The 17,625-nt window shown below is 33.9% G+C and overlaps 1 long non-coding RNA gene across 3 annotated transcripts in view; it reads right to left on the reverse strand.

Moving 5' to 3' along the window:
* The window catches only part of LOC109840297, a 38,343-nt gene continuing 20,718 nt past the window's right edge, over positions 1 to 17,625 (reverse strand). Inside the window, exons 3-4 of one of the 3 annotated variants that reach the window (XR_002246856.1) lie at positions 10,949 to 11,084; positions 1 to 600 (exon numbers count right to left, since the gene is read on the reverse strand). This is a non-coding gene — a long non-coding RNA (uncharacterized LOC109840297). The remainder of the gene's footprint in view (positions 601 to 10,948; positions 11,085 to 17,625) is intronic. The other 2 variants (XR_002246855.1, XR_002246854.1) reach the window with 2 other exon arrangements.

Genomic DNA, 17,625 nt, shown 5'->3' on the forward strand with positions numbered 1-17,625 from the left:
CAAACTGAAAACCTACAATTCCATTGAATCACAACCTTCAAATTTGACTTTGGGCCCCCTTTCTATAGGATTTTGCTATCAAATACCAAGCCAATAATCTTGCAAGAGTTCCCCTTATTATTCGGACTTCCATACTTGAATTAAATTAACTCTGCTGCCTCACTGAGATTCTAAACTGATGCTCATTGATTCTAGAGTCCATTCATTTTGATATGTTGGTTATATTTTCTATCTTTCTTAAAGGATTGTCAATCCCAGTGTAATTAACACCAGCAGTGCTCTTGCTGGAACTACACCATCTCCTACTCTTACCATCAGAATAATAAGCTCAAACCTGAAAGTATTTGCTTCTCTGCTGGTCTTTCTTTACTCAATGATGCACCACTGGGGGAAGCTGGAGTTCGCATTTGCCTATCGACTTGGGATCTGATGAGATGTTGCAGTAGCTTTCACACTAAGTGCATCCGTATGAGGTTAGGTTCTCGATTCATCCGTCCTCTTTTCACAATCAGTATTGAATCAGAGACTCCAAACTCTGCAGTATGATGAATTTCAGGTAAAAGTCACAGTCCACAGAATTGAGCTTGTGCATATTTTGTCCTGTGTAATATAAATATAGATGTGTTTTTATTTCAAAACATGACACATACAAGATGGAAAAGATCTAACTTATTAGTAGTAGTTCATAAAGATTGACTATCAGTCAGTAGGACTATGAAATTATAGCCTGCACACAGGATACACTATTATATTTACAGCATGAGCATGCTCAAAAAAGATGAAGGACATCAAGATAATTCATTGGTCTTTGCTCAAGAGAATTTCACACACACATTCACACAAGTGCGCACACACACAGTTACACAAGCTCGAAAAAGATGAAGGACATCAAGATCAGGCTATGGTCTTTGCTCAAGAGCATCACACAGTTACACAAGCTCGAAAAAGATGAAGGACATCAAGATCAGGCTATGGTCTTTGCTCAAGAGCATTTCACACAAAAAAGACGGACTTCAAGATCAGGCTATGGTCTTTGCTCAAGAGCATTTCACACAAAAAAGACGGACTTCAAGATCAGGATATGGTCTTTTTGCTCAAGAGCATTTCACACAGCCATCCACCCCACCCACACCCACACCCACCCATCCACCCACACAAAAAACAAGAAGAAAGGTGATAAGAGCAATTAAGGCAACTTAAAGAATATGAGGACATCAAGATCAGGCTATGGTCTTTGCTCAAGAGCATTTCACACAAAAAAGACGGACTTCAAGATCAGGCTATGGTCTTTTTGCTCAAGGCATTTCACACAGCCATCTACCCCACCCACCCCCACCCACACAAAAAACAAGAAGAAAGGTGATAAGAGCAATTAAGGCAACTTAAAGAATATGGAAATCAAACTCTGCCAATCAAATGATCACCAATGAATATGGATTATAAACATGAGCAATAATTTCAAATATTGATAGGGAATCGAGTGATTTGCATCAGATAATTACTTATGATATGGTCATAGTTCTGAGCTATATGTAAACGATCCTTTTAAATCATAGTTCTTAAGGCTGAAACGAACTACACCCTTATCCGACAACTTACTAAGATGGATGTGAACTGTAGGGACACATATGCAAGAAATGTATGACTAGTGTTTTAAATTAAACATGCATTGTATAATTGAGTACACGTCTAATAAATATATATGCATATATTAAATAATTAAAAGAGTGACCAAGAAGTGTCGGGTAAACGAGTACGACACATATCGGGTAGTGGTACAACTCCATAAAGAAGTACTCAGATAACATAGCATCTCGTTGTTCTTCAAAGTCTAAAAGGACAACACAATAAACCATCAGACTTGGGATTCAAAAAGATGAATTTTTGAGTGATTAAAACTCCATAATTAAAATGATTTAGTAGGAAAAAAATATGGATATGGTAATTATAGACCTAGAAAAAGTAGAACTTCTTATAAAAAGTATACCAAATATGACCTTATAGTTATTATTAATTCAAAGGTTAAAAAAATATTTTGAAGGTAAGGATGACTATACGAGGAACTATACAAGTATTCAAGAATTTAATAGAACTTTTTCTTTTATCAAGATTACATCGTCAAGAAAGATATCTACAAAATCAAGAAATTCAAAAGAAAGGAAAATAAAATAAATAATTATAGAGTATTTTAAGAAATTCAAAAACTTGACAAGGATACAATCAAAGCACCACTTTATTTTCTTCTAAAAGATTAGTAGAGAACATGGTTTCATGCTTTCTTAAATCTTCAAAATCTATAAGTGGATCTTACAACCCAATTTTTTTTTTCAAATCTTCCAGATAAAAGTAGCACGGAATGTAACATTACTGGAACAAAAAAAATTACAAAGCACCAATGTAATCAAATATTCCTGTTTTACATATCATTTTTGTGTTTCTCAAGAAACAAATATAGAAATTTCCAAATTCTAAAACTGTTCTAAATTAAGAGTCAAAGTCTACGAAAATTAAAGAAAAAATAATTAGAACAAGAAATTTCTAGTTCAAAGATTACAACAAAATGACACTGTTTAAAAAAACAATGATCTCCATAAGAAGCAAAAATAGCTAAAAAGTCAGATGAAAATTTGTACGGGCCTATAAGTAATGAAGTTGAACAAAATCTAGTACTCCACTTGACATAATTTTAACACAGAAATAAGCATAAATTGGTAGAACAACTAGTGTTAAAGTTTATATGACAAAAGCCAATGAGTGATATCCAATGATAATAAGGTTAAGGTGAAAGCTGATGATATGAAGATGTCTAAAGTGCATGCCCTCACGATGCAACTCAGTATTAAGTGCAACTGCATACTGATAAAATGGTGTTACACACTGCGAATGAATGCAGAAACAATGGATGACGATACCGCTTAATACAGAACTACACAGTAAATATTTAGTGCAGAAACAATGGACAACGATGAATGAAGTTCGAGAAATAGAAGTTTGATGTGTAAAAACTATTAGACAAGATAGATAAATGCAGAGGTCGAATAGGGGGAAGTAGGGGTGCAAAATAATCTATATATATCTGATCTGATCTACAACAGTAACCCCAAACAAATGAGAATATGGTTTCACATTTTTGGTTTGATACAAATATCGCTTCAATTTTTGGTTTGATAATCTATTTAAATTCAGATATGGATCAGATATATATTTAGATATGAATTTAGTCACTGACATAGTTATAGATATGAATATTATTAAATTTTTTATTATCTTGATATCAATTGCATGAGATTTGAAATGTCGTTATATGTTTTTGGTTTACTAGATCATGCTTTTACTGAGGTAACAATTATACATTTTAAACTTATTTATAGTCAATTTTAAGTTATACTATAATTTAATTTATTGTTTATCAATGGATATAATAAAATGGGAGGCCTAGAAGAAAAATTTGCAGCACTTTATGTTGTAATTCTTATCTCGTACTTTTTCTAATCAATTGCTTGCAATTCTTAGTTTTGTGAGGTTTGCTTAGATTAGTGTGGTTGAAATTTCATGAGATCTTACTGTATAAAACCAAATTTTTAACTGATAACTTTTATTGTCCAATTAACATGATATTTTATGTTATACGATTGATATTCGAATCATATCCGTTTTCCAAATATCTGATTTGCATATGTGATGGTATCCATATCCGCTTCCTTAATATCCAAACCATATCCGTTTCCACTTAATGTGGATATGGTTGACTTTTTCTTATCGAAGAATATTTATATATGTATCCATGTCTGTTTTTTAGGAAGTGGATATGGATATGATAAGTGTCATATCCAAATCGAGTTCACCCCTAAGAGAAAATCATCCATATCAAGTTCAAATGACAAATAATATGAAGGCAGAAAATGATCGTTGATACGGAAAATTTTGGATAATAACGTTTAACAGCAATAATATGTGCCTATGAGACTAATGTACGGGGTAATATGTGAAACTATAAGAATGGAACGAAAAGCGAGCTGAGAAAATAACTTTTATTTTTCAAGAAATTTCAAACCAATCTTTAAACTCTGACAAAATTTTTTATAACTACAATATTACTATAATTAAAAAGCAAAATGAAAAAAAGTATAATTTTGGATTCAAAATTCCACAAATTTCTGAAATTCCAAAAAGCTCTAAGGTTGAATTGATTTTGCTTGAAATAGAGAGAAAAGATTTCATTACTAGGAAATTTTAAAAAAAAGTGATAGACCAAATCTTCAAAAAACATCACATTATACAAAAACTATAAAGCTTTTTATCCCTAACGCTTGGGGTCAGCTACATGTGAGTGGGTCCCACGCGTAAAAGTTAGCAGACCCACGCGCAATTGAGACACCCACGTTCAGCAGCTTCGTTTCCGCGTGGGAGGCCTAAGCATGTGGGGGCCACCCAAATTGATATGATATATATAGTTTTTTGTAGCAGTTCCTAGGGTTATGTGCAAGGAAGAAAAAAGAACGGCAGAGTTCTCTTTTGGCTGCAGCAAGAAGAAAAAACGCAGAAGGGGAAAGGTGACGGCGTGGTGAAAACACAGAGGAGAAAAAGAGGTGATTTTGAGCAGCCGTTTTTTAGGATTTGTGCATCCTTTTGTGAGAGTTTTGAGAAGATTGTTTGAGGATTTAATTTGTGTGATTGTAAATCCTATTTGTATTCTCTCTCTAATAGTAGATCTTCCTCTTCTTGCCCCGTGGACGTAGACTACTTGCCGAACCACGTAAAAATAGTATCTTACTGTGATTTGTAATAGTTTTTAGGTTTGCTCGATAAATCAGTCCTAGAACTGATGAGAGTAAGAGTGTATATCCCACTTTGTTGAGATATATTACTTTCAGTTCTTGTTTCCTTTGAGATTTAGTTGTGATCTTACTCTCTTGTTGTGCAGCAGAGGTGATGCCGAAATTTCCGCTGCGCACTACAAGTGGTATCAGAGCTACAGATTAGGCTTGGAGCTTGTTTGAAGGATTCCCTGAAGGATTCCTATTTGAAGAGTTAGATCGACAACATGGATGAAACAAGAACATCAGGATCGTCTCTTTCGAAGGCGATACAGAGTCTGAGCATCAATAATACAAAGATTGATGTTCCGAAGTTCGACGGCAAGATCAATTTCGGATTGTGGAGGTGTCAGGTGATAGATGCTTTGGATGCACAGAATTTGGAGGAGACTCTTGAGTTACAAGAGAAACCCGAAGACATGGAGGACAAGGTTTGAAAGAAGATGAACAGTAGGGCTTGTGGAGTTACTCGGTCATGTTTGACGTCGGATCTTATTTATGATGTTATGAACGAGACGTCGACGAAGAGATTGTGGGAAACGCTCAATGAGAAGTATCTTACTAAGAACATTGAGAATCAGCTTTACTTGAAGAAGAGGTTTTACCAGTTCAAGATGAAGAGGGGAGTTTCCATTAAGGAGTATGTAAATAACTTCACGAAGCTACTTTCAGATATGGCCAATGTGTACATCATGATTGAGGATGAAGACAAGGCGAAGCTACTTTTGTGTTCGTTGCCGGAGGATGATTATGGTACGTTTGTTCTCATTATGATCAATGAAAGAACTATTGTTAGTTATAAGGAGGTGATCTCAACGTTGGTAAATTATGGGTTGAGGAAGAGTGATGGTGAACCCTCCGAGAAGGCATCGAAAGATGCATTAGCAGTTCGAGGCCGTGATTCAAACCGCTGTCAGTTCAACCGCTCAAAATCGAAGAATAGAGGTGGCCATAAGAGTATTTGTAGGAATCAATGTTGCTTTTGTAAAGAAGAAGGATATTGGAAGATAGACTGCCCAAAGTTGAAGGATAAAACCGGGAAGAATAAAGGAAAAGCAGTACAAGCTTCGGAAGTGAATGTTGTCAAGGCTAATGACGACAATTCAGATACAGATTCTTCGGGCTTTTCATGCTCAGCATTACCGTTAGTTTGTTACGCTGACTCTACAGAGTGAATGATGGATTCTGGTGCTATATACCACATTTACCCTAGGAGGGATTGGTTCTCCAGCTTTAAGGAGTTGGAAAGAGGGGATGTCGTGCTTATGGGTAATGATCACGTATGCTCTATTGGTGGTATTGGTACAGTTCGGATCCATGTGACGGGGTGACTCGAGAGCTGAAGGAAGTAAGGTTCGTACCGCAGTTGAAGAATATTATTTTACTTGAAACTTTGGAGGCAGCTGGCTATCGGGTGATATTGAAGAATGCAACTCTGAAGGTCATGAAGGGATCCATGGTGGTGATGCGAGGTGTCAGGGAAAACAACTTATACTATTTGAAGGACAAGACAGTTACAGGACAGAGGAGGATACTACCAGCTTATGACATGCGTTTAGGACACACTGGTGATAAATCTCTATAGGCATTGGCGAAACATGGGCTATTGAAAGGTGCAAAGACCTGTAAGATGGAGCTGTGTAAGCATTGTGTACTTGGGAAGAAGACGAGAGTAAAGTTTGGCACCGCTATTCACAATACCCAAGGTATATTAGCATTGTGTACTTGGGAAGAAGACGAGAGTAAAGTTTGGCACCGCTATTCACAATACCCAAGGTATATTGGACTACATTCACACAGATGTTTGGGAGAGTAAAGTTTGGCACCGCTATTCACAATACCCAAGGTATATTGGACTACATTCACACAGATGTTTGGGATCATTCTAAGCACACATCACTTGGTGAGGCCAACTATTTTATCACTTTCATTGACGATTATTCCAGAAAAAATTAGGTATACCCTATGAAACATAAACATGAGGTCATGGATATTTTGTGGAGTGGAAGAAAAAAGTAAAGCTGCAGACAGGTAGAAAAGTGAAGACTCTTCGTTCGGACAATGAAGGAGAGTATAAGAGTGATCCGTTTCTACAGTTTTACTGGGATCACGACATTAGGCGACACTTCACAGTTCGTGAGACATCGCAACAAAACAGGATGGCTGAGAGATTAAACCGTACCTTGTTAGAAAAGGTGCAATGTATGATGACGCAGAGTGGATTGCCAAGATCCTTTTGGATCGAGGCGTTGGTTTATGCGACCATCTCGTGAATAGATTATCGTGCAGTGTGATACAGGGGAAAACTCCTACGGAGCGTTGGTCTGGTTCGGTGTCAAGTGACTATGAGTCGCTTTGGATATTTGGGTGTCCAGCTTATTACTATGTCAGTGATGGTAAATTGAATCCGAGGGTAAAGAAAGCAGTCTTTGTGAGCTTTAGAGAATGAGTAAAAGACTTTAAATTATGGGATCCACAAGACAAGAAGATAGTTATTAGCAGAAATGTTACATTCGACGAGACGTACATAATGAGGAATCAAGTCCCTCAGCAGGTTGAGGGAGACCAAACAAGAAGGATATCGTAGCAGGTGGAGGATGATGTGACTTCACCCATTCCAAATAGCATTGTATCTATTGAGGATCCTACAGAGGTGACATTAGGAGGAGATGGAATGACAGCTGGGCATATAGAGGATACAGTGAATAGTGAGACTCAGAAGCATGGTCATATTCGGGGCATGGTCATATTCGGGAGTCCATTGCAGCAAACAGACCCAAAAGAGTGATTCGTCGGCCATCTAGATATAATGATGTCATGATTACATATGCCTTATCAGTAGAACTCGTTGATGATTTGATTCCTTCTACATTCAAGGAGGAAGAGTCAAGCTCTAATTCGATCAGATTGAGGCAAGATATGGAGGAGGAGATGCGGTCTCTTTAGAAGAATGATACTTGGAACTTGCAAAACTACCGAAGGATAAGAAGGCTATTGAATGCAAGTGTGTGTATGCAAACAAAGAGGGATTTTCTAATGGGGACATTTGGTACAAAGCCAGATTGGTTGCCAAGGGTTATGCACAGCTTAAGGGCGTTGATTACAACGAGATATTCTCACCTGTTGTAAAGCATTCGTCGATTAGGATTCTGTTGGTATTGATGGCACAGCTGGATTTGGATTTGATCCAGATGGATGTGAAGACAACCTTTCTACATGAAGATTTAGAAAGAGATCTACATGACACAACATATGGGGTTCAAAGCTGTAGGAAAGGAAGAATTGGTGTGCAAGCTGAAGAATCTTTACGGATTGAAGCAATCGTCGCGACAATGGTACAAGAGATTCGACGGCTTTATGATTGGCCGAGGGTACACGAGGAACCCATTTGACCCATGTATTTACATGCGCAAGCTATAATATGGTGAGTACATCTATTTGTTATTATATGTTGATCATAAGCTTATTGCCTCTAGGAATTCTTCGGCTATTCGAAAGTTTAAAAAAAAGCTGTCATCCGAGTTTGAGATGAAAGATCTTAGAGAGACGAAGAAGATTTTGGGTATGAAGATCGAGAAAAACAGGACGAAGGGAAAATTGAAGCTAACACAGAGGAGTTATCTGCAGAAGATGTTTAAGAAATTCAGCTTTGATGGCAATGCAAAGGCAGTAAGCACTCTATTGGCTCCCCACTTCAAGCTTTCAGCTTTGATGTCACCTGTTTTAGTTAATGACAGAGATTACATGTCGAAGGTTCCATATACCAGTGCGGTGTGTAGCTTGATGCATGCTATGGTGTGTATGATGCCAGATTTATTACAGGCTGTGAGCATGGTATCCAAGTACATGCACGACTCTGGGAAGGGTCATTAGGAGACCGTGAAGTAGATTCTACGGTATATCAAAGGTACCGTGGATATTGGTTTAATTTTTCAGAAGAATGAGAAGACAGGACAAGATTATATTGGCTATGTGGATTCAGATTATGCGGGAAATCTTGACAAGCACTGGTCTACTTCAGGATATGTGTTTACATTGACAGGAGTACCGGTATGTTAGAGATGTACACTTCAGTCTACAGTGACTCTTTCTACTACAGAGACGGAGTATATGATGGTGAATGAAGCTGTAAATTCTCTAATAATCCATGCATTATTGGAGAACTTAGAGATATCACAGGAGACCATTCGGGTATATTGTGATAGTATGTCGGCTATTTATTTGGCGAAGAACCAGGTCTATCATGCACGCACGAAACACATTGATGTTAGATTCCACTTCGTTCGTGATGTCTTAGAGGATGGAGATGTCATATTGGAGAAGATCCACACAAAAGATAACCATGCGGATATGTTGACCAAAGTTGTTTTAGGTGTTAAGTTTGGTTATTGTTTGGAGCTTTTGAACATTCTTCGATGTTAAGGCCTTTAGAGGCCATTTGGATGAACTACATAAGGTTTGATTCCTTAGGCAAGAGGATACGTAGGTAGTCTTTATGATGCAGCCGGTTTGGATTACTTGATTTTGATGAGGGTGAGATTGTTTGGACTCTCGTTCGGATTACCAACTTGTTGTGGATTTAGTCCGTTGTCGTGAATTAACTTCACGGCATACTGAACATAATAAGCGGGACATTTGGTTGCTTTGGTGTCGACTTGATTTTAAAAGAAACTTCACCGAGGTGGAGAATTGTGAGTGGGTCTCACGCGCAAAAGTTAGCAAGCCCACGCGCAATTGAGACACACCCACGTGGGAGGCTAAGCACATGGGGCCCACCCGAATTGATATGCTATATATATATCTTTTTGTAGCAGTTCCTAGGGTTGTGTGCAAGGAAGAAAAAAGAACGGCTGAGTTTTCTCTTTTGGCTGCGGCAAGAAGAAAAAACACAGAAGGGGAAAAATGACGGCGTGGTGAAAACACAGGAGAAAAAGAGGTGATTTTGAGCAGCCGTTTTTTAGGATTTGTGCACCCTTTTGTGTGAGTTTTGAGAAGATTGTTTAGGATTTAATTTGTGTGATTGTAAACCCTATTTGTATTCTCTCTAATAGTTTGTCTTGCTGTGATTTGTAATACCTTGTTAGTTCCCTCGACAAGTCAGTCCTGGAACTGATGAGAGGAAGAGTGTATATCCCACTTTGTTGAGATATATTACTTTCGGTTCTTGTTTCCTTTGTGAAACAGGGATTTAGTTATGATCTTACTCTCTTGTTATGCAGCAAAGGTGCTGCCGAAATTTCCGTTGCGCACAACACTACATGAATCCTATTCTTTCAATTCCGTTCAATATTCGACCATTTCTTCTATTAAGTCAACTATTATCATATCCTTTTATCCCTTTTAATTGCTTCTATCCAAGTCTCCTTAGGTCTACCTCTAGATTTCTTTCCCCATTAACTATAACATTATCATTTTTTCCTAACCGATACGTTAAGAGTTCTCCATTGTACATGACCAAACCACCTTAGTTAATTCTCTCTTTTTATCCTTCAATAGGAGCACATCGCATTATACTAGAAAGTAAAAAAAATAGGCAATCTATTTACAAGTTTGATAAATTATAACCTACAGAACATAAGTTTATTGAGAATAAAAAGCATATGGATAACATTAAAAATTTTGATACTTTAGAATTAAAAAGTTAGGAAGAATTTTGATAAAATTCAGAACTGCAAAACTGGAAAGAAAAACAAAGAGCAAAAACTACATTTGGTTTATAAAATTTTCTAATCCATTAGAGAAAATTTCAATCAATATATCAAATTTTTTGATAAAAATGTCATATTATTGTAATTTAAAAAGTACAATAAAAATAAAGCTTAGACTTCAAAAAATCCCACAAACTTCTCAAAATTCCAAAGAGCTCTAGGAAAATTTATGAAGAAAGAGTTTAGTACTAGGAAATTTAATTAAAACAATTAACGAAATAACTATATATAGTTTCAAAAGTTTAGCTATAATTTTGTGAGAAGAGGAAAAATTAAATTAAAAAACTTTACCGAGTAATTTAATAGGTCCCACATTTTCATAAGCATAGGGCACAAGAAAATAATTTCACATACTTTTAGATTCAGAGAAGAAACTTCAGATTCATATTATCCAAGAGAATAGGAAAGTTCAAATGTGAATACCTCAATATTAAATTAGAGTCAATCCGGTTCTAACCCGAGGCTATAGGGAAGAGTTGAGGAAGCCCCTTGGTACAAACTCAAAGGAGTGCCAATAAGTGAACATATACAACCTCAATAAATGCTTACACTGAACAAACTGCAATAAGGATAACTCAAAAAATGCACATTATAATAAGAAATTAATATTTAGAGTGCACGAGATGCATAAATGAGAGTAGAATTGATGTGCCCATTGTATCAAATTCAGATTAAGCGTACCTCTAAGTAAGTCCAACTGGATGTAAGATGTCACCCAAAAGACTGTAGAGTAACAAGCCCAGAAAAGAGGAGCTCACACAAGGTAAGCATCTAAAGTGCATGTGAATGACTAACGGGTAATGATAGTAAAATTAATGTGGCACAAGGTATCAATTAGTCAATTAAGGAGATCCACAGTTAGTTAAGTAGTTAGTGGTGGCTAATTAAGCTTGATCGCAAATCGATTCGAAATGAGTAAGATAAGTTAAATATACTGCCGCCAAGTCTAAGCAATTGAATATGCTCCTGAATGAGGTTTAGAAAATATCTTATGATAGTGATAAGATGGAAATATATAATCTCATAATATAACTTAGAATAACTGAGAGGAAACTTATGTAGTGAAACCCTTAGTATCAAATTTTGGTGGGTAATGATAAGCAGGAAATATATAATCTCAATAACCTTAAGGGCTTAGATGGGGCTACAGGATCTAGATCAATATTGAAGTGCATGCAAAAATTGGGGCACGAATAAAATTATGAAAGCCCTCTACAAGTCTCTGGATCAACAACTAGGTCGCGGATAAATATCTGTAAGACTCTAGAATTGGCATCAGTTTCAGTTAGTAACTGAAAGTAGGCACTATAGACTATCTGGAAATCTATAAGAAATGATCTGATGTTGGATCACGTTAAGCTGTATTTTAAACATTCATAAAAGGATAAATTGATGAAACACATTTGCAAGTTTCCGGTGAGTATGAATAGGGCAACTGATATCAACATGCCTAATGAGACTAATATTATTGAGGACTGACTTCTCAAAAGTGTGAGATCACCCGAGGGTAGAATTAATGAAGCACTTGATATCAGTTCACATAACTTGGGAAACCGATAACATGTGACAACTTGAGTTGATGCAAGTTATGATGATTAATGAGAAGTATGTAATATACAAGTCAATTTTGATGCTTTAAAGAAATACATTATTTAGAACGTAATTATAGAAGACCTTTCTCAGAAATAAAAGGAACAAGTCAAAAACAAGTTAAAAACGAACTCCATAATTAAAAGGAACAAGATTTGTCAAAAAATTAATAAATGAAAAAAATTACTTTAAAAAATTAAAAAGACAAGACTTCAATTGAAAATTTAAGAGATGACTGTTCTTTCACAGAATTTTTTTGGAACTTCGAAAACGTTAAGGTAGTGCTTGAAGCAATAACATAAAAGGCCTACGAGGAACCTTAAAACAAAATGATACACCAACTAATATAGAGTTTTAAAATTCTCATAAAGATTTTACTATTTTGAAAAATTGAGAAAACTATATGGGTATTTTGATTCAAAAAACCATAAGGGTACTTTGATTCAAAAAAATTAGAAACCTTTTACAAAGTGTAGTGTATATTTATTACTAGAAAAAAAATAAAAAATGAAACAAACCAGGTATTTATAGTTTCAAATTTTGAGTTACGTATGTGCGTGTGTGTATGGAAAAAGAGTGTTAAGTTAAAACTAAGACAATACACCAACCAGTTTAACAATTCAAAATTTGTCAAAAATATTACATTCATTTGAAAGTAAATAAAACATATGCAAACCTCAGATTAAATTTCAAAATTCACAAAACAAGTCAGGATCATTGATACTATTTCCTAAAAAACTTGAAACTATTTGATAATGGTAACACAAACTATTTTATAAGTTCGATATGGTTGCTGAAAATAACAGGTAGTAGAAAAAGAAATACCAAAGATCAAAAGAGTATTAAAAACAATTAAATAATTTCAAATTCAAGAACTTGGGGATTTAAAAAATTTTATATCGATCATAAATGAATAAATGAGTAAATGACTGGAAATTACAAATTTGAACATTTAAAGGGAAAATCAGATGTAATTTACATTCTGAAATGGTTAAAGGACCTTCTTTTCTTTTCGAGAAAAAAATCTTGTGCAGAAAAAGATGAAATTCTACCAGAAGGTTAAATATATCTAATCAAAATTTTATAAGCCAAAGGATGCCATTACAGATGTCATAGGACGGGGATTGCGAAAAGTCACTTGTATCAAGCTTTCTTATATTAAGTAACAGCTAACAATACACTTCTCCAGTCAGGCCCATGAGAATAGGATTGGCCAATATAAAAAGAATCTGCATATGGCAAAATTTTATAAGCAAAGGTGTTAGACAAGATGTCATAGGACTATAGTATGAAAAGTCACTTGTATCAAGCTTTCTTGATAACTATTACTAAGTAACCAATACACTTTCCACAGTAGGCCTATAGAAGGAAATTGTTACATATTTAGAGCTACATAAAAATGCAGGTCATCTATTTTTCGAGATAGAGATTTAATGAAGCCTCAAACAAACCAGCGTTTCGTTAAGAAATGATACGTACGGAACATACTTTTTCTGTTAGATGTTCAAATTATTGCGTCGATAATGGGAACACAATCTCAACAAGCCTAAAAGACTGTGGTGACACAGATAAATATCTGCATAGCTGCATGCAAATTAATAAAGCGTCTAAGTTGAACCAAAATTGGAAAGGTCATGAGCGATAAATTTGCGAGAGTAACCAGTCCATAGACAAAGAGATGGATGGTAATTTTGAATGAAGATTAAAATTGATCTCAACAAGCCTAAAGAGATAGCCGGTGAGACAGAATAAACATCTTATATGAACGCATCAAATTCACGGAAGGTCATCAATGAAAATCAGAAATATAATCAGTTAATATACACAGCAAATAGGTGCAAAGGAGATTGATGGTAATATTGAATCAAAGATTAAAATTGTCCTGCAAATAGCCCAAAACATTTTACACAGTTAAGAATTTGTACCAAGCTTCTCAGTTCAAGATATTGGTTGATAATATACGATCTCAACAAACATAAAGAGATAGCTGGTGATACTGAATAAGTACCTCATATTTAAAAAAGGTAATCAGTCAATATACAAAAGATGGATGGTAATATGTAACCAAGATTAAAACTGATCTCAACAAGCCTAAAGAGATGGCTGGTGAAACAGAAGAAATATCTCATATGAACCTTATATTGGAAAAATAATCAGTCAATATACACTGCCAATAGGTGCAAAGGAAATGGATAATAATATTGAAACAAGATTACAATTGTCCTGGGAATAACCCGGAACTATTTTGAAATGAGATTAAAATTCTCCCGGCATAAGTATTTCATATATGGAAAGGTAATCAGTCAAAATACAAAAGATGGATGGTAATATTACCTTTCCAAAATAAATATTTGTCGAACACAAGGGTCATAAAATAAAAAAATGAAAACATGTTAAAATGATGTTTGAAATTATGTAGAACTTACTTTAATACTTCAAACCATTGAAAAGTTCTCAAGATTAAGACTTTCGGAATATGATAAAATAGTGTCAAAATGAAAAATATATTTGAAAAGTAAGTACAGTCATGGCACTAAGTTCACATGAACAAAGCCCAGAGCATAAGAAGCAACTAAGTAGAAATAAACAAAACAAAATCAAATTACAGCATTTCCAAAGCATAAATGTCTCAATACGACATGTTTGAAAAACTCGAGTTATAAAAACTTGAGAAGTTTTAGAAATTGGGAAGTTTGAAAATCATTTGAATATTAAAGAAAAATTTTAAAAATCATGGTAAAGGAACCATTTGAGATTTAGAAAATCGAAAATATAGTAAAATGTAATGAATATTTGAAAATTTGAAAATGAAGAAAAAAAGATCTTTGAATACTTGAAAGCTTTACAAACATGAAAACGTGTGAAAAACTTGAGTTATAAATTTTTTAAAAGATTAAGAAATGGGAAAGTTTGAAATTAAAAATTAAAGTGAAATGTAATTTATAGAACCATTTGATATTAAAATGTTAAAAAATATAGTAACTTACCGAATTGAAATGAAAATGTTTACATATATAGTAAACTGTAAAAAAATATCATAAAATATCACTGAGGTAAGGCGAATCGTTTGAATTTTTCTTTAAAGGGTTGAAAAGTACAAAATTACAGTAAAAAAATCTTCCAAAACTAATATTTATAAAATCCAAGGCTAATAAAATCAAAATAAAGATATGTGAAATGGTGTTTGAATACATGTAAATATATTTAAAACTTAAAACTATTTAGAACTTTAAAAGATTATTAAGACTTTTAGAATATGAGAAGTTGAGAACAAAGCATAATACTGTTAAAGTGAAAAATAGACTTGAAAACTTGAAAGCATGAAAAGCTGAAAACTCAAAGAAACTAGAGTTATAAAAACTTTGAAAAGTTAGAGAAATTGAAAAGTTTGAAAATCATTAGAAAATTAAAGCGAAATTTAAAAACTATGGTAAATGAAGAATTTGAGATTAAAATAATCTAAAATTATAGGAAATGTCATTAAGGTTAGAAAACTTGAAAGCGAAAAAAGATCTTTGAGAACTTAAAAGCTTTAAAACCGTGAAATAGTTTGATAAACTTGAGTTCTGAAATTTTGAAAAGATAAAGAAATTGGGAAGTTTGAAATTGGAAGTGAAACGTAAGTTAATATAGATTTGAGATGAAAATATTCAAATATATAGCAAAATGTAACCTAAATTAATAACGTCATTAACGCAAATTGTTTGAAAAAACTTCTTAAAAGGGTTGAAAATTACATAAATATAGTAAAAACTTTTCCAAAATAAACATTAATATAGTAGAATCCAAGGATAATTAAATAAAATAAAAACATGTGAAAATGGTGTTCAAAATCACGTAAAATTTATTTCAAAATGTAAAACTCGTTTTAAATCTTCAAGATTAAGACTTTAGAATATGGGACTAAAAAAATATTTTAAAGAGAAAAATAGATTTGAAAGGTGAAAGCTTGAAACCCTGAAAAATCAAGTTAACTTGAATTAAAAGCAAAATTTAAAAACTATGGTAAAACAACCATTTGAGATTAAAATAATCGAAAATATGGTAAAATGTCATTAAGGTTTGAAAAACTTAAAAGTGTAATGGAACTTTATAAGTCTGAAAAATCAAGTTATGAAATGTTGAAAAGGTTAAGAAATTAGAAAGTTTGAATTTTTTTAAATTGAAGTAATATGTAAATTATAAAACCATTTGATATTAAAATTTTGAAAACCATAGTAAATTCCCAATTTGAGAAGAAAACATTGAAATAAATAGCATTTTACTTGCAAGTAATACAGTAAAACGCAAATTCCCAATTTGAGAAGAAAACATTGAAATAAATAGCATTTTACTTGCAAGTAATACAGTAAAACGCCACTAAGGCTAAAATCTCACTATGGCGAATTGTTCAAAATTATTTTTCAAAAGATTTGAAAAAGTACCAAAATATAGTAAAATGACACCCAAAATAAATATTTATGGAATCCAAGGCTAATAAAATGTAATGAAAACATGTGAAAATGAAGTTTGAAGTTATGTACAAGTTATTTCAAAACTTAACATCGTTCAAAAAATGAAAACATGTGAAAATGAAGTTTGAAGTTATGTACAAGTTATTTCAAAACTTAACATCGTTCAAAAAATTTCAAGATTAAGACTTTCAGAATATGTGAACTAAGCAAAACACTGTTAAAAGTGAAAAATAGAGTTGAAAACTTGAAAGCTTGAAAAAACCTGAAAGCTCTAACAAACTTGAGTGTTGAAAACTGGAAAGGATTGAAATTTATTTGAAAATAAAAGCCAAATTTTATAAACTACTGTAATTGAAACATTTGAGATTAAAACAATCAAATATATAGTAAAATGTCATTAAGGTCTGAAAACTTGAAATGAAAAAAAAAAGATCTTTGAAAACTAGAAAGCTTTAAAATCGTGAAAGAGTCTGAAAAGCTTGAGTTATGAAAATTTGAAAAGATTAAGAAACCAAACAGTTTGAAAAATTAAAGTGAAATGTAACATATAGAACCCCATTTGTTATTAACATTTTAAAAACCATAGTAAATTACCAATTAGGGATCAAACATTCAAATATATATGTTATACTACAAAACTTAGTCCCGCATCGGATATTGATTGAGAGAATGAATGGTTTATAAGTGCAACATTAACTAGCCAATTTTGGAAGTGGATTGAGCCAAACTATATTTTGCATTAGTATGCGCCACGACTTACATCGCGCTAACTAGCTCGCAAGCCCATTGCTTGACAAACAGTATCAAAACAGTTAGCTAGTTGAAAGTGTGGAGCTAAGTGCTATGTCGGGTTAAGTGCTACATCGTAAGTATGGTTAAAGCCACATCTAGAGCCGCCCATAGGAGCAATCTCTAGAGTCCACTCTGCATGGTGGTGATACTAGGATGTATCATGCCGTGAAAATTTGAACGACAATGGATTAAGTGCAACATAACTAGTCAATTTTAGTAGTGGATTAAGCCGAACCATGTGTTGACTCAGTGGGATCCACAGCT

Source organism: Asparagus officinalis, chromosome 5 (assembly GCF_001876935.1).
Source record: "Asparagus officinalis chromosome 5, Aspof.V1, whole genome shotgun sequence".
NCBI lineage: Eukaryota > Viridiplantae > Streptophyta > Magnoliopsida > Asparagales > Asparagaceae > Asparagus > Asparagus officinalis.